Source organism: Cimex lectularius, unplaced genomic scaffold (assembly GCF_000648675.2).
Source record: "Cimex lectularius strain Harlan isolate CLEC.00 unplaced genomic scaffold, Clec_2.1 scaffold342, whole genome shotgun sequence".
NCBI classification, from domain to species: domain Eukaryota; kingdom Metazoa; phylum Arthropoda; class Insecta; order Hemiptera; family Cimicidae; genus Cimex; species Cimex lectularius.
In genome coordinates this window covers 193,940-213,073 of record NW_019392927.1, presented here as the reverse complement: position 1 = coordinate 213,073, position 19,134 = coordinate 193,940, and the positions used below count along the sequence as shown (strand labels likewise).

Sequence of the window (19,134 nt, the reverse complement as noted above, 5' to 3'; positions counted from 1 at the left end):
GAAGATCATCACATTCAGTTCAGAGTTAGTTTTTCACAATATTTTTTCAGTATGTTTATATTCAACTGAAGAGCAACTGTGTTGTCGGCTATAAGCGCAACATCGTCTGCATACAGCAGCTAGTTAATTTTGGTGTTTCCGTCTATAACTCTTCCATCAAGGATCGATGGCAAGACGTTTAATTACAAAGAAAAACGTACGGGGCTTAAAAGGCACCCTTGCCTTACCCCAGGGCCCACTGGAAAAATTCAGAAATGCCAAGAAGATGACAATGATAAAACAAACAATGCATGCCGGACCCAAAGTTAAGCAAGCGACGTAAAATTCTCTTTTCTTTTTGAAAATTTAGCTTAAGAAAAGTAAAAAAAGCGTCATATTACGGCTATAATTACTTATTTAACAATGTTATTATTGTAAACGCTTACGGTTAGAGAAAGCCATGTATTATCATGTCACAACACATAGCAAACAGTTCATCAGTATTTTATAATTTAAATTAAACACCAAATTACAACTTCATGCAATTCTAATCTGCTCAGATTTTTTCCCCTTTGGCCATGATATTTTGGCTTTTCTTACCGTAGTGACCCTCAACGTGCGATTCAGCCGTACTAGCAATTAATTAGCATAATTTAAAAAGAGTTTTAATGAAAGGGTTTTTAACGTCCGATTAATTAACCATGAATTAAACACGTATGGTGTAATAATTGAACTCCCGCCCATTCTTCGCCCTAGACGTGTTCACCGGCGGGATGTCTAATTTTATATCAATGCAACTAATCGATCAAATACCATGATAAACATGCCACACCCTAAGATATATTATAAGATTTTAGTTAAAAGGATCCTTTTTCACTGCTGATTGATCAGCATTTCATTTAAAGTGTAATCTGAGCACAGACAAGTTTCTCACACTTGCTTCATCTTTTGCCTCAATTCGAAAGTGAATTTTTACTTTAGAAATGAGAAACCGACTGATTTTAGCTATGTCGTATTAAATTTAAGCAAAGACTGATAAAATTCCTTGTTTTAACATGGTCAATTCATAGAAACCTAGAAAGAAGATAAAATAATTGATTTTTAGCTTTTAATTAAATCTTAATAAAATTATAGCTGAACAACAAAATATAGTTTGAACATGAAGTTTTTACATAAAAACTATGGCCAGTTATGGCAAATTAAACGTTTAAAACTTAATTGAAAACGTGTTAATTAAAAAACATAGAAAAAAGTTTGAAAACTATTTAAATCTTATAATAATTACGTATGTCTTTATGCACGTATGTACAGAAATAGTTACAGCATGTTAAAAATAATTATATATTATCTTAATTACCTTTCGTTGTACTGTCCTAAAAAAAATATTTTTTGATTTTTTTTTTGCAATAAAGGGTCATTAGGCAGCGAAGAAAAAATATCAATACACGTGCTCATTATTGCTAATATTAAAGTTTTATCCGATGCAGAAATAAAAATCCGTATAATTTATTCAAAGATAATTTTCCCCTCGAAACATTTAAGTGGCTTTAATTTCCATTTATAATATTAATATTATGCAAGGTACAATTTGATATATATTTAATAAAATTTAAATTAAAATAATCGCGATTTTATGTATTGAGATTAGTTTAAGCGTTATGTTAAACTTGATATTCTACTAAATACGTCTCATATGCCAGAAAAAATATTGTGTTGTTTCACATGAAATGTCAGATTTTATAGTTTCAGAAATTCAGAGAGGATGTAGCGGTTTTCTGTTGTGTACTTCCAATTGTTTACATATTATAATTAAGCAGTTATTAATCCACCACTTTTGATTATAATAACGAGCTCCCCAATTCATTAAACACTTTTTAGTATATCTCCAAATATCAACATGGAAACACTCGATTTTCGTTCGATATTTCTTTACGAGTTGAAATTCGGTCGGCTGCTGAGGTTGGAAGGAACATCAGTAAATCTTTTGGGGAAGGGAGTATAATTGAACGGACCATTCGCCGTTGGTTTGCTAAGTTTTAGGAATACCGAATTGGAAAACGAGCCCAGCGGACGATCTCCAACCTTAATTGACACAATGTCTTTAAGCTTCAAGTGAAAGAAAACCACCATCAGACAGTCAGAGGACTCGCAGCACAACTAAAAACAAATGGAGGTGCCATGTCAGGAACATAGGAAAAGTCAAAAAGCTTGATCTATGGGTTCATGAGCTCACTGAGCGACAGCAGTTGAAGCGCCTTGATACACGCGTTTCGTCGCACGCCAGGCAAAAAACCGAACCTTTTCTTGAAAGAATAATCACGATGAAAAGTGAATTGCATATGACAATGAGTACTGGTTCAACATCGACGAAAGACCAGTACACAAACCAAAACCAAATTTACATCCAACAAAATTTATGGTTACCGTATGGTGGTCCATGGCTGGAATTATTCACTACACCTTTTTGCCTACAGGTACTGCAAAGAAATTGCCGAAATGCATAAAAAATTACTCAAAAAACAATCTGCATTGGTAAATCGGAAAGATCCTATATTCCTACACGCCAACGCCAGATTCATGTTTCAAAACATACCGTAAACAAATTGAAAGAGCTTGGCTGCGAAGTTCTTCAGCCAGCAATCCACTTCACCCTCCAGACTTCTCTCCAACAGATTTTCACATGTTCAGGAATTTAGACAACTTCGTCCAAGAAAATATTTTTCAAAATGATGTTCAAGTCCAAAAAGCGTTCTCAGATTTTGTTTTATTTCAAAGCTCAAAATTCTTCAGTTCTGGCATAAAAAAGTAGATCACGCGTTGGGCAAATGTACTTCGAATAAAATTTTGTTTTTATATAGTAATTTTACTAAAATCCCTTTACCTTGGAATCGGACATTTTATGTGAAACAACGTAATTGTTATAAACGTTGATATGCTAAATTTTGGGTTAACATGTCAAGTTATTGCATAAATTCAAAAATTAACTATAATGAAAAGGTGTTTATAAATTATAACAGTGACTGTACAATTAATTAATTGCAGCACGTGCTAAAGAGTATTATTTTGCTGTTAAAATAAAATGTAAGCGAGTCCGATTATTTTTGTCACGCTAGCGGTTCTGATTCGAACCCTCATAGCCCATAGCTTTTTAATTGATCATAAGATGAATAACGTATTGTAAAGAAGTATGACCGCGACACTCAGATTGACTCTTCTTCATAACAGGAATCACTTCACTTTATAAATAACGGGGAAAAATGTAAAGTCTAGCATTTTAACTAAAGCGTCACAAGGTAGGTGTAGCCAAGTCAGTTATTTTAATTTTATTGAAAATTTTGGTATGACTAACATTTGTATGATACTTTCTTTCCACTGTCCGACGAATCCATATTAAGGTGGCGTGAAGATACTTTATATTGCGGCTGCCGTTTCTGTTTTAAAAGCACCAGTACCTAGGCAAGCTCGTCTTTGAAATTTTGGCAGTACTTCCTCTGTCTTTCTTCGCTATATTTTTTACCATATTATGTAACTTGTATACGGAAAGTCTTACTATCGTAAGGTACGACCATAAGATCGTCTTAGGATTTAACTCCTAAGTTATACCACAGGGTATTTGGTATTTTTATAGTAATCATAAGCATTGACCCACAAATTTAGCTTCTGGGTCGATCAAAATGGGCATTACTTGAAAGGTGGAAAGTCCCAGCCTATTGTAACTGGATAGTTCATTCCTCCAGTCCTTTTATCCTTAACCCTCCAATACAATTAAAAATCACCCTAGTTCATTCTGTTTCACCCTCAAGAATCTTGGGATTTTATCCTTGACTAAACTTTGTTCTGGAGGTGCCCAATTGTCTGCCGCTGCTTTGACACTCTTCAGCAGTTCGTTGTACCAGCATTCTCCACTGTAGAATGCATGAGCTCGTAGTTTCCTCCCTTATTATTATTCCCTACTCTGATTACGGAGGACTCACTGTGGAGCTTGAAGTAAGCTTAAATGTCTAATGAATTTTTTCGTACATATTACTTTGACTCCACATGGATCTGTACACAGGCAAGTTGTTTTATCCTTTCTACAGGCAATACTCCCTTTGGCCCTTCCTCAATAAGATCTTCCACTTCCACTAACACACATCAGTTTTGCACCTTCAGATCCTTATACCCTCTCAAACTAGCTCCCGCCCTTATGACCTATACCTCCTAAATATAAAACTACTGCATTTAGCCTTCCTGATCCTTGCCTTTAATTCATGGGATTCCCTTCCTCACTCTCTCCGCCTAGTCATATCCTTTCCCTTTCTTAAGTCTAGCTCTTCGTTTCAAATTAATTTCAACGACAAAAAAAAGATATACGTTTGCTAGACGACAAACTTGTAGTTATGTAGACCAGTCATGCAGGTCTTTATAATTCTATAGGTTCGATGCAACAAGTCTAGTTGATGTAAAGAAAAGTCATAGGGATAGAAGAGGTGGTCTCACAGTCAACTTCACCTACCAGGAGGTTTCAGTTTCAGCCTGGCTAGCGTTTCTTTTGTGTAGGAGAATGTCTGAATCTTTTCGCCGACAATCAGCAGAAATATACGCCTGGATAATCCCTCACAGTAACACAGAGTGTCTTCCGCTGTCTCATTTTACTCTTGGTAAAATGTGCACAATGATTCTTTAGTTTCAGTACTTTTATGTTTCAGTACTCCTAACCGATGCACATGCTTTCTCAGGCGACATTGTCTAGTCAGGAGATTTACCAGGATCCAGTTATACTTCTGTAAGTTTTACGTGTGTCCGAGTTTAAAATTTTGAGCTTCTTGAATTCCAAGCCTTTTTATTTCTCTGGCAGAGTAATATTGCTAAGAGTTCATCATATGGGAAACATTCAAAAAACAAAACATCGACAATGACATTATTGTAAAATGTTGAATGACAAAGCTTTGTGATACAACAATGGATTAAAAAAAACTATCATGAAATCACCCAATGCGTAATTCTTTGACTTAATACACAATTGTCAGTTCTTTCTCAAGACAACAGATAAAAATCATTTTGAGGATTACCCAAGATAAAAATTGAACTGGGAAAAATGATTACATACTTTTAGGCTCCCGAAGAAGGCAGTGAGCGACTAAAGACCTGTGTAATCATAGATGAATCTTTGAAGATCATGAATAAAACACGAGGATGAATAAAAAGGGCGTTTTTATGTTTCGATGCCATGCCTTAGATCTTGAATTTTTTAGAGTTAGGAATCTTTGTAATTCGCCTATTATGGGTGTCAAAGAGTACTTAAACCATGTTAAACAGCAGTCAGCACGAAAAATGAAAATGTGAGTAGGTTGAAATTTAAGAAAAATTATGGAAAAATACAGCCTATACTAGTATAATAAATAGAGAATCTGTTAAATGGAATAACAAAAACAATAAATAACTGATTTGATACTCTACGAGATAATTGATAGTCGAACAAGTTTTACTTGCAGAAAATATCATTATAGTTTTAAAAAGCAGTGTCTTTGTGACGCATAAATCTTTAAAATAATTAAAATTCAGCTAGCGCAGTGCAAGAAAAGGTTCAAATCTAACTTTTTACCAGTTGTCAGACTTTCAAATGTAATTTTTCTTTCCATTTATGAAATGACACGCTATGTAATAAATCAGCGTTTCCTCTTTGTTTGTCGCGTTATTAGATTTGCCCAATCGTATTTGTCAGACCGGTTTTCAAAATCGAAATTCATTGATGGCTGGTCCTGGTTAGTGCTTTTCCGATGTTAGGGGTATTCACGATGTCTGTAAGATGTTAACTCGTGTTAAATGTCCAGGAAGATCGTGAACGCCCCCGACGTTTCTTAGCATGTTAAACATTAATTTTTCCGAAATACTGCACCTGGCAATTGATAGAACCAAAAATAAAGCTATATTGAAGGCTTTTTGTTGTTTGTTATGGTTTTGTATTGTGTTAAATTGTAAGATGCCAGAAGTTAATAGAAAAGGAAAATTAATCAACACTTTGATTCAAAATGCTATCTATGCACTCGAAAGTATTAACAAATGACACGCTTCAATTCGTGCCGACATACCTAACTTGTTTCCTAAGGTTTAACAGCCTACAAAAGTATAAAAATGAATGTATAATGACAGGTCAGAAATTAACAAAAGAAAAATATTGGTTTGATTGAATTAATGCATATTTAAGAATAAAAAACAGCTGTTAAATTTATAGCTGCCATGTTGGTTACCTACACCCTAACGGATAACAATATGACTACATATCCGACCTAACATCTAACATTGTCCCCAGCCTGTTAGATCGAGCAATGTTAAAGCAATTTAAGCAATGTTTAACTAGCCGATTGTTACAAGTCATCATTTTTCTCGATCTAACAGAACCTAACAGGGTTAACACAAAGATCGTGATTATCCCTATGGTTTCGAATTGAATGAGCGAGAAAACAAATAATTAATAAACTTTAAAGCTGGGAGTGTTTTTACTCATTTAAAAATAGTTGTTTTAACTAAACTTCAGAAATGCGACAAAAATGACAATCATGCTTGTAAAATCTGTTGTACCGTTTAACATACAAGCAACCAAACAACGGAAACTAGATTTGAATAAAACAAATAATAAAACTTCGTCATGTTTTCTCAACAAACTTAAAAGCACGACTGGTAAATTGACAACATACCTCAAATTGAGATGATTAGCGTCGAAAACGGCACCACATCCTAAATTTCACGATGTTCAACTCTCAATGAAAAATATCTATAAAAAAGAAGAAATAGTATTATTATTTAAACACATTTATTGCTAATTTAGTTAGAAAAGAATAATATTAGTATATCAGTAAAGTTCGATAAATCTCAATAATCCTTTCTTTTTTTTAACTTCATTTATTTGTATCTACAACTGTACCTATATTATATACAACCAGCAGGTTGGATAATTTATGTTTTTGGCATTACGGGCATTATAAAGAAAGTCACCCATTGGCAGCCTCTCTGGATTAATAAAATGATATTAATCAATAATCTTAAATATTATTTTCAAAAGGTAGCATTTTCATCGAATATTAACTAAAATTGCAATCAAAATATTCGAACGACGTATAAAATTGTGGCCTAAAGTTTAAAATTAAATGAAACAACCAGCTGTTATAGTTTTTTTATTCGTTATTTATCACACACTACGAATATAGGAATATATACGAAGAGACTATTTACATACCGAAAACATCTGCTGCTATTTGTCAGACGACACGTTTCAACGTTTCAGGCAAATTAACGGTTTTCGACCTTCAAAACTATATCAATATTTGACGATAATTCAATTCAAATATTGTACTAGAGTGAAAAAACGAACGATAGAAATAAGAATTTTGAAATTTGAAAACTATTTATTCTATTAAAAACTATTGCTTTTCTTTAGCAATGGAAATATGTTTTTGAAAATAACATTAAATAATATATAGATAACATATAGATATTACTGATTTATCTAAGCCCAAATCTGCCTTTCTTTTGCTTTCAGTACACTCTCTAGAATTCTGGAAGATTTATTGAGCAAGGAAAGATCTCCACTATTTATTGGACTAACTTATTGATTTAGCTTTTTTTACAGGTTCCATTCCAAAAATTGAAGGGCCATGAACAAAATTTTAGTCACTAATTACTTTTTTACGTAGATGAGTCCACCTTATTAACCAAGATATTTTTACAATTTTTAACATAAGCTTTCTGGCGAAAATTTTAGTCATTACTTTAATTTTACGTTTTAAATTAATTTTTTATTCAAATTGTAGTTAGAAGACAGTACATACCCAAAGATTTTTCTTACTTTTAGTACATTATCTAGAATTCTGGCAGGTTCATTGACCAAGGAAAGATCTTAACTATTTATTGGCCTAACTTATTTATTTAGAATTTTTCTAGTTTGTATTCCAAGAACTGAAGGGTCATGTTCAAGATTTTAGTCACTAATTACTTTTTTACGTAGATGAGTCCATCTTTTAACAAAGATTTGTGTTGTAGTATTTAACATAACGTTTCTGGCGAAAATTTTAGTCATTACTTCAATTTTACGTTTTAAATTAATTTTTTATTCAAATTGTAGTTAGAAGACAGTACATGCCCAAAGATTTTTCTTGCTATTAGTACATTGTCTAGATTTCTGGAAGGTTTATTGATCAAGGAAAAATCTCCATTATTTATTTTCCTAACTTATTTATTTAAAATTTTTTATAGTTCGTATTCCAAAGACTGAAGGGTCATGTTCAAGATTTTAGTCACTAATTACTTTTTTTACGTCGATGAGTCCACCTTATTAACCAAGATTTGTTTTATAATATTTAACATAAGGTTTGTGGCAAAAATTTAGTCATTAGTTCAATTTTATGTTTTAAATTAATTTTTTATTCAAATTGTGGTTAGAAGACAGCACATAACAAAAGATTTTTCTTGCTTTTAGTCCATTGCCTAGAATTCTGGAAGGTTTATTGACCAAGGAAAGATCTCCACTATTTATCTCCTAACTTATTTATTTAGAATTTTTTATAGTTCGTATTCCAAAAACTGAAGGTCATGTTCAAGATTTTAGTCACTAATTAATTTTTTTACGTAGATGAGTCCACCTATTAACCAAGATTTGTTTTATAGTTTTTAACATAAGCTTTCTGGCAAAAATTTTAGTCATTAGTTCGATTTTATGTTTTAAATTAATTTTTTACTGAAATAGTGGTTAGAAGACAGTACATACCCTAAGATTTTTCTTACTTATTCCATGAGTTGAAGATTTGTCATTAATTATTTTTTACGTAGATGAGAGCTAACATTTAAACGAATGTGGTTAAGGTGATTTGTCTTCTGAAATGTATTGGAGCTTGTTTTGTTTAGCCTTTTTTGACTGCACAGGTTAAAATTATTTGCATTCGTTAATGTTTTACTTTACAAGACTGGATATTCCTACACCAGACTTTTCAATATAGTGCTTATTGCCTATAGTTTTACGTTTATGTCCCATTACCACAATGGCTGGTGCCGGGCCAAAAAATAATATGGGCCTGTTAACTTTCGGATATATTAAAGCGAAGGCCGTGGTTATCAAATTTCTGGCTCCGGGTCAAAAATTAATAGACGGAGTCCCATTAATATCCGGACAAATTAATTCGGTGTCGAGAGCTGTAAAACTGACTCTCTGGCGGGATCACTTGGCTGAAAAATTGATTTAAAACCCTCTTTTTAACAAGTTCTCGAGTTTGGTTTTTGTCTCAGAACATTTAATTTCCATGGTGCGGTCGCCTGGGAAATGGGGCGAAGCTAAAAATGAAATTCGAAGAAACTTTGTTTTATTTTAACCGTGTCACGGGCGATCCTTTTTGATTTTCTTCCGAAAAAAACCAGATGGTTTGAATTATCCTTAACGATTTGTATTTCAGGTTCGATTCAGGGTTGGCAGTTAAAACCCGGAGGGGAGAAAAGCGTCCACTGGCTTTTAAGAATGTGCATGTTTGAAACTCGTAAGACGGACGCGATTAGAAATCTGATGACAAATGAAATTAGACGAGATGTTGTCCACGTTGGCCAAAACCGCTCCCCCCAGGGCTAGACGGCTGGGAAGAAACGTTTTGATGATCTTCGGAATTTTCTAACACAATTGATTGAGCCAACTACCAACCTCGCCGGCCAAAATGCTGACCAATCGTTAAAAAAAAGTAACTTTTGTCAAATTCTTCCGCACCTCTGGTCTTTAAAGAGGAGACTGGGAGTATTAAACACTTCAAAGACAAAAAAGTACTTTTCACAATTGAAATCGGATCACAAGAAAAAGTTATTGTCGTTTTTAAAGGCATTATTGTCAATATAAACTAATCATCTATGTTAAAACCCTTTTGATATGCAAACTTTTCTATCAAGATGTAAGATGAAAATGGTTGTGAAAAAAATCGTCTTCAAAAGAAAATTCAAACATTTGAAATGATTTTTGTCACCCCTCGAACGACATCAGGCATCACAATAAATATTTTATTGGTAATTATGCAAATAATAGTATTATGTTTATAGGTCTGAACTGTTTGTAATTGAATATCCTGACCAACAAGGCCAAATGACCATATTTCCTTGCAAAAATTGAGGTTGTTTTTCATTGCAACAATCTGTGTTAAATTTAAATTAAATAAAACTCAAAACTAACCATTTTTTTACTATAAAAGAAAAAAATACCTCCGTAATTCTGTACGCTGTTAATGCGACACAATTGTATTTCGTGTATATACAATACAAATATATTTCTTGGAAGACATTATATTTTGTTTTATTATACAGATCCTTATACATAAAAAATATGTATAACAATTCGGAAATAAATTTATACATAGGAAATTGTCTTTGCATATACTAAAAACTTTATTTTAGAACTTAGTGACTAAATTTTAGATGATTTTATCGACATACTTTACGAGAGTCAAGTCTCACGATCACATAAGCAAGTTACATATGGTGGCAAGAAATAAAACAAAGAAAGGCAAGGGAATTATAAGAAAAAGCCCAAAGAATAATTTTTTTAGCATGTGTGGCCGGCTTAAAAAAACTCACAACACCGTAATGGAACTTACCTAAAGCTGCTACCCTTAACTATATAATTAAAAGGATTAGGGAATTGGGAATTCGTCGTACAGTGAAAAGAATCCATCACAGAAGCACTGGTCATAACAAAAATTTCGACAAACCTAATTTGGTATGGCTAAAAGCATCTCTAGCGCATTAGAGAAAACATTAGACTTTGAAAATCTATTCAACGTAATTATTGTAAAAAGAGCTCAATGGAAAGAATAACAAAAGAAGAAAAACGTGGAGCTCTTCTAGAGGGTACAGATGGCTCAAAAATCGTGAAAAGTGATCTTACTCTCCTTAGTCCACCACATCTTAAGGATGTAACTATAATGATCTATAAGTATCCAGGTAGTCCTAAAGGCATATCTGTTCAAATCCAAAATACTCTAGAACAGCATAAATACCCTAAGAAAACTAGGATCTACAAATAGCACGTCGGTCATGGTCCCAAAATCTCAGGCAACTAGGAGAACATCAAAGCCAAAAAGGAAGCCTCCCAGCAACATATAACAACCTTCAGATCATAAATAATAGCTACATTCAAAAGATATGGAATCTTTGGTTACTAAAGTACGCAAGAAATACTGGAAACTTATGCCAGGTATGGGGCAAGCAAAAATACTACACTCTTGTAAAAACAACCCAATGGGACAAAGAGGAATCTCTTATAATCACAAAGGGATTAACGATCTTTCCGGGCATATTTCCGGGTTGTTCTGCTGTAAAACCAGACTTTAAAAAAAGAACAATCTACAGATGAACAACAATGTCTAGAGGAGACAGGGACAACGAAATATAAAGCCTTTGCAATTGCCCAATGGGACTCAGGAAAGCTATTCGTGAGCAATGAAGACCTCGATCGACCTCAGAAAAAAACCTTAATAAGGAAACGGAAAAGAAACGTTGTTTATATTTTATATGACGAGGAAATATAGATTTGAATTTTTTTCATTCTACATGAAAGAGATTAAATATAACTTCCACTGGTGGCAATCAAACAAGCGGCACTGATTCAAACGTTTAAGACATACCGCAAATCTTGTTTAAACTCTGAAAAAAATTTTGTTGGAACAAAATATGGTCTGCAACGATCAATAAGCTGTGTATTAATTAAAACTAAACGTTGAACTATTTGATACACAAAAAACAACAATTGGGTGACGAATGGTGGGAGGAAATCCCGTGATGGCTAAAACGGTCAACCACCTCAAGGCAATCCAGCCGATTTAAAATTGCACTATTTGAAATGAACAATGTAGCTTTTTTCTCATTTACAGCCGGTTGTCATTGTGTCATGACATACTTGTATAAATTAACATTCCTACCCGAAGAACAGTAACGAACTATGATAACTAGTTTCAATTTGAACTAATTTTTTCGAGCATTGGGCTGAATTTTTCCGTGATGAAAATTTGTTTACTTTAAATTTTCATTAATGTTGTTTTTAATTGACAAAAACTGATGGTTCAAAATTAATTTACAGTATAAAAAATAAAACCAATTAAAATAGCATTGACTGTATAATAGAAAAATTAACAAAGTGACATGAATGAACTATTTTTAAAAATAGTACTACTGCAATTAACTCCATATTTTCACATCACCGGGGACCGAGTGGTTAGTGCGAGAGACTCTTGCCTCATATACTCCGCGGTCTTGGGTTCGATTCCCACCAGCCTTTTCTTCACCCCCCCCAAAAAAAAATATTAATACACATCATAAACGTCACCTTTGGCTAATATGCTTCGACCGTTAGGCCATTAAAAAAAGAAAAAACTCCATATCTTTAATATTAATAATATTATTTAGTTCATATATTCAATATTAGTATTATTTTCACTAATTTCGTGGTCCGCTTGACCAATTAATATATTACAATTAATTAAGGTTTTAGTTGAGATAAAAAGTCAATGGCACGAGCGGGATTCGAACCCACGATCTTCGGCTAGATACGCCGCTGCTCTACCACTTGAGCTATCGAGACCTCGATCCACTCGGACACTAACTTCCCACCTCAAACCCACCTTTTGAAGTTTCCCTCCTTTTTGCCTTTTTGAAAAATGGCAAAAAGGAGAGAAAATTCAAAAGGTGGGGTTGACGTGGGAAGTTAGAGTCCGAGTGGATCGAGGTCACGATAGCTCAAGTGGTGGAGCAGCGGCGTATCTAGCCAAAGATCGTGGGTTCGAATCCCGCTCGAGCCATTGACTTTTTTATCTCAACTAAAAACCTTAATTATTAGTATTATTTAGAATTATTTATATTGCAGATCAGTTAGCAGATTTTGTACTGTCGAAAGTCTATCTTTCCTAAAGTATGTACGCTGTATTATAATGATAAAAGAACGTCAATAACTTTTACTTTTACACATCTTTACCTCATCAGACCAAATTTATTTGCTCCGATTTTAGTTTTGTGGCATTGTTTTTTTTGCGGCTCCACAATGGATCGAAGGCAGTTGAAACGACGTCAAGGGTATAAATGGGGTGAGGCCAAACTCACTCTCCTCTGTTTTGTGAGAATTTCACCTGCGTCAAACGCCAATGATATGTACTATTTATTTAGAAATCGTGAGATGCGGTCTGGTGTGATGTAGGTTTCAGAAAAACATTTTCTTTATCGTGTCAACGTTTCGATCTTTATTGAGATCATCTTCAGGGCCTGTGATTTACAAACATTATTTAAATTTAACCAATAGTAATGTGGAAAAAATGAATTTATACAATGCAAAATATATTTTTTATATATTCAATGAAAGTATTTCTACTCACTCAAAGTGTTTGTCTTCTGTGTAATTGTGCCATTCTTTAAATTTTTTTTGTCTAGAAGTTGTTCTACGTTCAAAATACTTTTCAAGAACGAAATGAACTTTTTTGATGAAGTACTGTAACAATAAAGCCTCTATAGCATTATGCTTTAAAGATGATACGAGATGAGGTTTTGGGAAGATTTGTTGTTAGAAAGCAAAATATTCTGGATGAACTTAAATCTTTTATTAGACATAATCCAGCGAAGATCGTTTGAGAAATATCATAGAAGGTGTTTAATCTTACAGTTTCATTCGTTTTTTGTTTGGTTTCAAAATAGCTAGATTATCCAGCTGCGACCTCAAAACAGCCAAACGGACATCAAATTTCTACTATTATGGGAGAACTTTACACAATAAAAATTAATCCGAGTATCTGGACGATCTTATACTGAAAGAGTTACCTGAGAAAGAAAAGGCCAATTGCTTCAAATAGTGTTCTTCGACAAATTCCATGAGTTGATATTTGTAACATATAACGATAGATCTGTTGAATTATTCATATAACAACGCAAGGTTTCATATTTCGTTATTGAAGGGGAAAAATTGTTTAAATATTGCTACGATATACTCACCCGCCGTATTGAAATCTTCAGATAATCCTTTCAACAGAAATATAAAAGTTTTGTAATTTTTTAAATTATTTAAACTCTTTCGAACAACTAAGGAAAAGGAAGTGGAAGGTTGTAAAGAATTTTGATTGCAGGTTGCCAAAAAAAAAATCCATAACCATTGACCATCTTTTGAAAATAATAAAATAACCATATGTAAAAACTGACATTACATTTTACCCAATAATTTATATGTAATTGGTAACCGTACATAATAAGTATGCATGCACGCGCTGTTGATCTGTAAACGTAATTAGTCCCTGTCTAGATTTGCTAGGTCACAACAGAATTTGTTGTGAGCCAGACGGATTGAAACTACACCGCAAACCAAAGCTGGCTTAATGCGCTTAAAGTTTTATGTTAATTACAAAAATACTTAATAACATCATTAAAGGTTAATTTTGCCAATCGATTTAATTAATTTGTTCTAACCATTTTTATATAATCAACATTTAATTATTATTACAACTAATGTTGGGTTATTTACAAAATGAGAGTCTGCGAGTCTGTCTTTTTGACCTAATGATGTAATTATTGGGATTAGAGATTAGTACAAGATTCGCGGAATCCTGAAATGACCTTAGATTTTAAATAGTTTTCATAAAAATAATGGCGATCAAATATTATAACAGGCAGGCAAATAGTTTTAAAGCGATAGGTTCGTTTTTTTTGTTCTAAGTGATCAAGGATGTTTTACTCGTATTTTTTAAATTTAACGATCCTATAAAAGGAAGGTTCATCTCCGTTAGTGTCGTTTTGCATAAAATAAAATAATTGTGGGAGCCGGTTTTTATAGACGAGCTAGATCTGATTCCAGGATCCCTGGAGGAAACCGACTGGCCTTCCTTGGTTGCAAATCGTATGCAAAATAAGTGGGTCGGTTATTGTGCTGGACGATCAGAGCGTTAAACAAGCCTGAACCCCATTCAAGAGGATGAAAAGGCCTTTAAAGAGCTTTTGACAAACAGTGTTGTTTGCTTTGATTTCGAAGCCGGAGCTTGAACGACGCTAAGTTTGACGAAAGCCCTCGGCCTTAGCCGACTCTTCGCCGTACACGGACGGAGAGTTTTGGAACAGAATTTGTTCAAGCCGCAAAATCTGAATTACAAAAGGCATACGGGTTTGAATTATTCATGAACTGCGATCTGGACGTTTTATTCGACTTTTTCCGGCTTAAAAAAATGGAAATTGTTGTCGTTTCACAACTTTGTTCTGAAGATCAACAGGTACAACGATAAATATACTATGTATCATCTATTGCAACAGATTGATTAATCTCACTATTTTTTACATAGCGCTTTACTATTGCATTAAAAGTAGTTTTGCTAAGCAATACTAGCGCAACCAAAGAATTGAGCGCAGTGCAGAAAGTCCTTCAGTTGTGGTCACAAGCGTTGTATGAAATATTCGATAATTGATCTTATAAAATTTCATTCAATACGTTATTATCCAATAGAAAGTTGAACAGTGTTAATAGTAAATTATCATTTTAATATCTTGTCTGTATTAAACAACAAAATTTTTTCTTACTTCTTTAGGTCTAAAGTAGTCTAAGTCGGTTTGTCAGTATCGGTCGTACTCTGTCCCTACTCACAGCACGCACGCACGCACACGCACACACACACACACACACACACACACACACACACACACACACACACAAAGAGAGAGAGAGTTAAGAGATGGCTGAATCAACGCAGCATGGCTAGGTGGGAAGGAATTTGGAGGAATAATATGATTAACAATTCACGCTCTATGCCAAATAGTGGATGAGGGGAACCAGACTAAAGTAACCTAGTACATGACCTTTTTACGAGGCCGTATGAATATTCATTTCCACCACACATCCTATCTTAGTGGCAGGTCGTTACGTGTTTCTCTCTCAATCAAGCTCTTTCTTTTTTCAAATTGTCACTGGAGTACATCAGTGATCTGTTTTTCGGACAAACACTCTTTTTAATATACCTAATTGCCCTCTCTAAATAATTGAACGGTATTTGACGTTTTAATCGGATGATGCTGCAATGTGTGGTTCTTCCTGGATGCCAAGCTCTCTACTTTCATAATTAGAATTTGTCTCTAAAACGAATCCTACACTTTTGCCAAAGACGAAGATTAAATTTTATTTCGGCAAAAACTGTACCCCAATCTTTCTCAGACGGTGATTCTGACAACACTAGACCGAAAATTGAACTTTTCTGCAAACTTTACTTTAGTAAAGAGGGAAAAATATCCATGAAAACCCTTTCCCCTCTACTAAATCGGGACTCATCTATGAGAAAAATCAATGAAATGACTATCTACAAAGCAATAGACAGGCGAATGCTGCTGTACGCTCGTCCTACTTGTAACTGCACTTGCCACACAAATCTTAAGAAACTACAAGTACCCCAAAATAAATTTCAGCCGCTAGCCACCTCATATAGTTGAAATACCATGGATTAGGAATTTCCTTATACAAAAGACATACATTTTTTCCTTAATTTTTGAAAAGTCACTTTGTTCTTCACTTGATTCTAGAAGCACTGACGAATTAAATTGTTTTTAGTATATGAAAGCTCTCCTATTTCTATTATTTATTGTACTCATTTATTTATCTACTTAATAAACTATTTAATAATTTATATATTAACTTATATGTTATGTTGTGAGATTTCTTCGTTTGTTTTAAGGGGTGATGAACTTATAATTTGGTCGTTACCGGTCATCCTGGTCTGCATATCCTAGCATTTCGGCATTTCGTCATCTTCAGAGAGGACAAAATATTAAGGCAGAGTTAAAAAAAGGAATCCCTTCTGCTTCTCATCAGGCTTGGTTTTCCAAAAAAAGAACGCCGGCAGGGAGGGTAAAAGCTAGGTTGTAATGGCCCAAGGGGTGTTACATAAGAACGAGTCCGTTAGGTCGTCATAAATGAGGTCCCAGATATTCTATGAAGCACCTATGGCTTGAGTTAAATGAGAAGCACCAAGGGAATTCACTAAACTGAGGTGGCACGAATGAAAACTGTAATAGTAGTGGGTTGATGTGAGGAGGCAAAAGAACACAGAGGTAATAGATAAAAGACTGATGGCTCTGGGTTTTTTTTTTAACTGGACAGTCTGAAGGTGGTGAAATGCCGAAACGCGTCTGACATACCAGCCGATCAAGATGATCAGTAACGACCAACACAGACACCTGTTTTTTGGGGCAAACTCCGCGCAGGTGTCCTCCGCTTGCTCAGAAAAGTTGCGCAGTGAGTTACACTTGGTCGAGGCGTTCCGCGCCTTGGCCACTTACAGGGAGCATGTAAGCTTGGCACCCGACTTAAAGCTAGTTCTTGGGAATGAGAGGGGGTTGTTGGTCCCCCTCTTAAGGGGGTGTAATACAATACTTAAGGTAAAGGGGGTGTTCCCTCATCTGTAAATATTGTAAATATAATATATATTTATTCAGAAATCGTGAGATGCGGTCTGGTGTGATGTAGGTTTCAGAAAAACATTTTCTTTATCATGCTACGTTTCGATCTTTACTGAGATCATCTTCAGGGCCTGGGATTTACAAACATGTAGGATGTGGAAAAAAGTTAATTTATACATAATAATATATATTATTATTGTGCAGTATTACTGTGTGTTTATGTATAAATTAGTTAATTTGTGTATACAGTTATATAGTTGTTTGTTTGCGTGAATGAGTAAGGAAGAGGGCCGAATATCGAGTTCCCCATAGGCCCTCAACATACATAACCTATTTAACTATTTATTATTATTTATTAAATTATTTTACTCTCCAGGATAACGGGATACGCATAGAAACGTAACTAATTCTAATGATAATATACTCAGCACTGTACATTTTTTCGAAGGTTTTTGACGCTGAATTCAACGGTACAAACGGTGCAACTTTTCCCAAACACGATAAACGAAATCTTCTACAACTTCTTCAACCAATTACTAATTTATTTATCATTTTAATTAATAGTAAATTACTTGCTCGTGGTAGGGAAAGAAAAAATTGAAACAATTTCCTCAAATAAAATCGACTAACAGGTCGCTCTGAATGTACCTGCTTAAAGCGTGATTAAAAATTAAGCAAATTTCGATGTATGATTTATCTATTAATTAACACATTTATATATTTTAGTTAGAATAAAACACTCATTAAGCTTTTAAATGTACTGAGGGGTTTGGCTCGTAATGCATTTATAATAAAAAATTAGGATGTAAAGTCTAAAATCTTTATATTATTAAGTTATCTTTGAAAGTTCCAAAAAACATAATATAATAATAGCACAGCAATAACATTTTGTATAGAATAAGTTTAAACAATAATTTTGTATGTTAGGCTTTGTACCTTCTCTTACTTCGTGCATGATGATTTAGGGCATACGACGAAAAGACGGCGAGAATATGCTGACAACAAACTGCTTTTTGAATTACACTGTTAAGCTACTTCTTGCTAAAGACAAAATTTGGACAACCATTAATAAAACCTTGATAACGGCAATTTTTCTAGACGTTACCACATCCGTGCTTACTTAAGTCTAAACTTAAGGCTCCTCGGTCGCCTCTTGAAATAGTGCCACGACTCAGAAGTTTATACTAGGCTATTATATTTGCTTTAGTGGATTTTTTAACTAATTTATAAATAGACATGTCAAGAACTGGAACATGTCCAACCTAGTTAAAGCGAATATGAAGCAAAAAAAATTGATTTGACAGAAAACTGAAAAAGTGACAGTATATGGAATTGGGTGTTTACAACGACGACTAGATATATTAAAAAAAGCAATAAATTTATTTTAAATTTGAGCAAGTGAATATTTCATTATTTCACTAACAACTCTATCAAAACTTTAACCTTTAAATAAATTTTCTTAGCTTTGAAAGCCCATTGATATTTTCTGCTTCTTTTTAATTTCTGCACTTAAAGTTTCGTCAATCCGCGACTCATAGTCCTTGGTTAAAAAGTTAAAAATAATTTTCAACCGGAAAAGTCTTTATATAATTGTTTATTTTGAAAGGGATGTTTATTTGGCCTTGTTTATAAATAATTCTCAGATTTTGCTTAAGGGAATGTTAATATTTGGAATTCAAAATTCTTCAAACCCACGACAGAATTATATTTTTTTTTCAATCATTCCTTAGTGTAAAGGCAACTTATCTA

The 19,134-nt window shown here is 33.8% G+C and overlaps 1 protein-coding gene across 1 annotated transcript in view; it reads right to left on the bottom strand.

Moving 5' to 3' along the window:
- The window catches only part of LOC106661238, a 62,686-nt gene that overhangs the window by 17,238 nt on the left and 26,314 nt on the right, over positions 1-19,134 (bottom strand). The window contains exon 2 of the mRNA XM_014384513.2: positions 6,657-6,733. The gene's annotated coding sequence lies outside the window, so the exon portion shown is untranslated. The remainder of the gene's footprint in view (positions 1-6,656; positions 6,734-19,134) is intronic.